Here is a 5,462-nt window from a genome sequence, read left to right on the forward strand (position 1 = left end):
ATGGTAGAATGCAATAATACTAATATATAATATAAAGGGTGGAATTTAATGTAAAGCAAGACATTAATTACTATTATTCAACTTGTTCATTTTTTACAATAAACTTTATAGAAGTCGTTGCCCCAATAATAAAGAAAATCATCTTATTTAATGCATTTTGACTTGAAAATTTATTCTAAAATTTTGTTTATTGTCCTTCCATATTTACCTGGAATAATGTCAACTTTTATTCTGTAGAACCATTATAAATAGGATGATTGAAAACTTTGAGATATCATATTATTTGTTAATCTTATGTATTCTCTAAATAGTTTTAGGGCTAATAATGACTTCTTTCCCTTGCTAATGCCATGCCAAAAATTATTGCTTAATTTCGATGGTTTTTTAACATCATATACAGAGATGGTGATCATAACAACCAGGATAATATCAAATCAAGTCAATAAAATACCAAAACCTTTTATTATTATTCTTAAAAAGGTAATTATATTTTCTTTTAATTTGTTTTGCTATACACATGTTGTATTATAAATAGTTTCTTGTCACTTTCATTAAAAACTAAAATAGCTGGAGCAATGTACATGACTTATGCTTTTCTTTTGAATTCAAGATGTCTTAGGTTGAAGGAGTGCTTGCAATTTACTATCTCAAGCATTACCTTTTGCAGATCCATCCCTTTCTTTTTTTGATTAAGATAAATGTGGTGATGGTGGCGTTGGTAACAATAGCAATGGTAGCAGTAGTGGTGGCATTGCTAGCTGTGATGGTGGTGGCGGAATCATTGGAAGAAAGAAGGAATAAAAATAAGTAAATGTATAAAAATATACGAATGAAATTAAATATAAAATTAAATTTAAATAATAAAAATAAAAATAAAATTTATTTTAAGTATTTAGATAAAACTGGATAGCCTCTTTATTAGCTGATGATGAACATATGGTTCAAGAATGGAAAAAGAAATTTTTCTATGATTTAGGCAAATATTTTTTTCATATCTACATGCATTTCTCATACAAAGAATGTATCTATATGAAAGAACAATTATGGAAAATTTAGAATAAATATTCAAGTCTAATAATTTCATTAAGTTCCACTTCTTCATTGTATATTTTTATTATTTTTTGTTAACTTTAATACATACTACAAGAATAATATATCTATATTACTTGACTTTTTTATTTATAGCTTGAGATATTGATATTACATATTAGCAAAGGAAAGACTAAAAAACATTTTATTTAATTTTATAAGGTAGCATTTGGTAGAGAGACAGAGATTAAAAGACTGATACTGAGAGACAGAGACTTAGAGACAGAGACTGAAATAAATTTTAGTATTCTGTTTGGTACAAAGTGGGAGACAGAAATTGAAACAAGAATGAAACTCTAATTCAATTTGTACAAAGGGTAAAATTGAAATTAATTAATTGAAATGAGGGTATTTTAGGTATGAAATGTTATTAAAGTTTCAGTATCCGTCTCTAAAAATTTCAATCCCATGTGTTCCTACTTTTTGGAGGTACTGAAGTACTGAAATACTGAAATTTTGGGGACAGAGACAGAAATTTTAGTACCAGTCTCTGATCCAACAAACATGATACTGAGTCTCAGTCTCTCAGTCTCTGTCCCAATACCTCAAAACAAACGCTAAAGGATTTTACAACACAATCTTCACGTACAATAAATTAAAATTTACACTCGTTAGCGAAAATATATGGTTTTTCTAAATTTTTTATCAAATCATCATGCATGAATCTTCTTTAGGATCTTGAAGCAAAATAGTATCATCACTGTCTCAAAATTTTCGAACTCAGATCCAACATTCTCTATTAATATGCCCATCATATATTACTTTATTCGCATGCAAAAAATAAAATAAAATAAATTCCAAACAAAATGAATTCAGTCACAAAATAAGCTTATGAGTAAAGGATCATCAAAATTGGTATATCTCACAATTTAATTTAGAAACTTAGCAGGTACCATAACGACATTTTTGGTCTGCACAAAATTAAAGCCGGCTAATTATCGTCTAGTTAGAATATATTATAAAAATTACACATTTTAGTTTAAGGAGATACTTCATAAAAACGCGTAAAATATCTTTTTGTAAAGACATTTATGTGTCACATTATTATTAGACGTATTAATTGATTTTTTTATAACAATAACAATAAATTTAATTTTTTTTAGGAATTTAATTGTATTTTTAAATTTTCAGGAATTTAAATGTCCGCAAAACAAAAAATTAGGGATATATTTATCTTTTGATAAAAAATTTAAAGATATTTAGTTTAGATTGTATAATTCGATCGAATCAAATCGGATCTAATAATTATAATGCAGACAATTGGATTTATTATTGTTACTATAATAAACCGATTTTGTTCTAGTTTATTAAAAAATAAATTATTAACCGATTTAATAAAAATATCCAATAATAACATGACACATATAAACGTCTTTAAAAAAAAGATATTTTAAGTGTGTTTATTAAAGTGGTCTCCTTAATTTAATGCAATGAAATAGTAAAATATTACTATATATAATTATTCAATAATATCCAACTTTAGGGTATTAATTCACTATTCACATGATAAGTGTGAAAAATAATTATTTTATATTGATATTACAATATATAATTGGATGTACGTGTAATATTTTTCTTAAAGCATGGGTTTTGTCGGACAAAGCTGCCATTCAAAGGCTATTGTCGGCATTTCTGCTCTTAAAAGTATAACCACATTTTGTAAGTCAATTTTCCGTCTTGAATAACGGATGAAAAATGTTTTAAAATAAAAAAATTATGCGTGTTGGAAGTTTGGAGTGCGAAGCTGAAAATTCTGCAGCATTCGGCATTTTTGTTGTTCTGCATATTTCGCGTACGCGATCACTGCACGCGACGCAACTAACCTATTCGGGTTGGGTATCTCGTGTACGCGAGCAAGGTACTTGCGTATGCGAGCATAGAAATTTGTATCCCCAGCGTACACGTGACCTTTCAGAAATGCACTCCCACGCGTACACGTGGTCCACGAGTACGCATGACCCTGTTTTCAGCAAAGTAAGTTTTATGTTGTAAAGCCTAGTTTCAAACTTCTAAAACCTCTATTTTTACTCCTCAGTGTCTTAAGTCTTAAAATTAATCATAGGAAGGTAGTTGAATATTGAGAGGATAATAACTTGTGAGTGAAGAAATTATAAAGGGGTGATGTAAGTTGAAAAGTTTAACAGGAAGGCTGGTTCGTAAATAAATGTGATTACAGCCCCGGGTAGTAGGCAGTGGCGAGGTCCACTTGTTCCGGGTATGAGATGAGGAAGAAGAAGTATGAAAATTGAGTTAATTATAAATTTTGGATGAGATACCTGGGTAGTAGGGTACTGGCAAGAATGGTAGTTCGTCCCGCTTGCTTCAAGTTAATGTTTGAGACTTGATAATAATGATGATTGATTTAAGCTGATTGAATGTATGTTTGAGACCTTGGGCAGTAGCAAGGTTGATGGTTCATCTCGCTTGCTCCAGGTCAGAGATTGTGACGCCTGGATAGTAGCGGCAGTAGTGGTTATTCCACTCACTCCAGGTTGAGCTTTTAAACATCCGCTTGGGTAGTAGCCGTAGTAGTGGTTATTCTACTGGCTCTGGGTTGAGCGAGTAGTAGCAAGGGGGTTGTAGCTCAAACCCACTTGCTCCGCGATGGGTGTTTTAGTCCATGGTTAGCTACCAGGCCAGGACGTATCGGGTTTGCTATATAACTGACGAATGATATCATCAGTCATAGGACAGGCATACATCATGTGCATATTATTTGCTTGTTTGTTGTGCATTAATTGAGAATGCCAAATTTATTATAATATGATAATTGTTATACTTGATATCTGAATTACTTGTATTCTACTTGTGTTTGTCTTTGTCTGCTTGTCTGTCTATGCAAATTCACTAGAGATGGAGGAACGGTGGAAAGGTGAGAAGACTTATTGTTAAGTTTAAGCTTAAACTAGGCTCATATATCCTTAGAAGACCACCCATTTAAGGTTTCTATTTTTAGTACTTTAGGCTTTATAATCTGAGTGTCGGCGTTCTAAGATTACCTCTGGCATTTCCAGGACCTTATATCTTATGTGTGTGGCACCTTTACCATGCTGAGAACCTCTGGTTCTTATCTTATACTATGTTGTTATTTTTCAGATGCAGGTCGAGAGGCACCTTGGTAGGCGTCTGGAGCTTCTGTAGCGAAGTGGATTCATTTTGGGGTTTTACTTTTGGTATTTTGCTACATGTGTATAGACTCTCCTTTTATATATACTTGTTATATTTTGTACCTCTTAGAGGTTTATGGAGAACTAGGGTTTTATGTCTTTATTTTAGACTTCGGGTCATGTATATATGTATGTAAATATTCTCCGGCCAGCTTTAGCTTCGCAGACTGAGTTAGGAGCTTATTATTTGTACCTTTAACCCTCTATTCCTACTTTCTATTCATTATACTTATGAACTTTAGTTTCCTGAGCGTTGCGCTTTTTATTTTTGTGATTTTTGCTTTATCCGTTTTTCAAGGCTCCTCATATACTGTATCATTTTTAATAATATTATATATATATATATATATATATATATATATATATATATATATATATATATATTAGAAGTCGTAATACCCATACCACCTCTGTTTTACGGCTTAAGCGTAAAGCTCTGTATGGTAGGGTGTTACATTTTCTCCTCATCGTCATTCTTTTGTTGCAGTTGTTATTGCTATTATTGTAGTAGAAGGTGAGAAGAAAGAGTTTTGAATTGTGCAAGACAATGAGTTAAATGCACCTTAATTTGCTCAGAAATGAACCAAAAATTACATAGTAAATTGTGACACAATTAACTCAAAAATGAACCAAAATTACATAACAATTGTGATATAATTAACTCAAAAATGAACTGAAATTACATAAAGTTAGCGACACATAAACTCAATTTGAAAACAAGCACATAAACAAGACTGAATCATGAACAAAAATGCATCCAAAATTAATTTTGGATCAGACAACGTCATTAATATGTTTCTTCTTCTTTGTTGTTTGATATTTTCTTCTCTTTTTCATGGTTTTATTCCTCTTAAGAGAGTAAAACAAGAAGAACTATAAGAAAATGAAAAAAGAATGAGATGATGAAGAAGAAAAGGATGAGAAAGAAGAAGAAGAAGCAGTAGAAGTTAAGGTAAAAGAGGAGAAAGAGTTTTGAATTGTGCAAGACAACGAGTCCAAATTAACCTTAATTAACTCAGAAATAAACTGAAATTATATAATGATTGCGACACAATTAACTCAAAAATGAATCAAAATTATATAATGGATTGCGACATAATTAACTCAGAAATGAATTGAAATTACATAATGATTGCGACATATAAACTCAGTTTGAAAATAAGCACATAAACAAGACTGAATCGTGAACAAAAACACATCCAAAAT

Source organism: Arachis hypogaea, chromosome 4 (genome assembly GCF_003086295.3).
Source record: "Arachis hypogaea cultivar Tifrunner chromosome 4, arahy.Tifrunner.gnm2.J5K5, whole genome shotgun sequence".
Classification (NCBI taxonomy): Eukaryota; Viridiplantae; Streptophyta; class Magnoliopsida; order Fabales; family Fabaceae; genus Arachis; species Arachis hypogaea.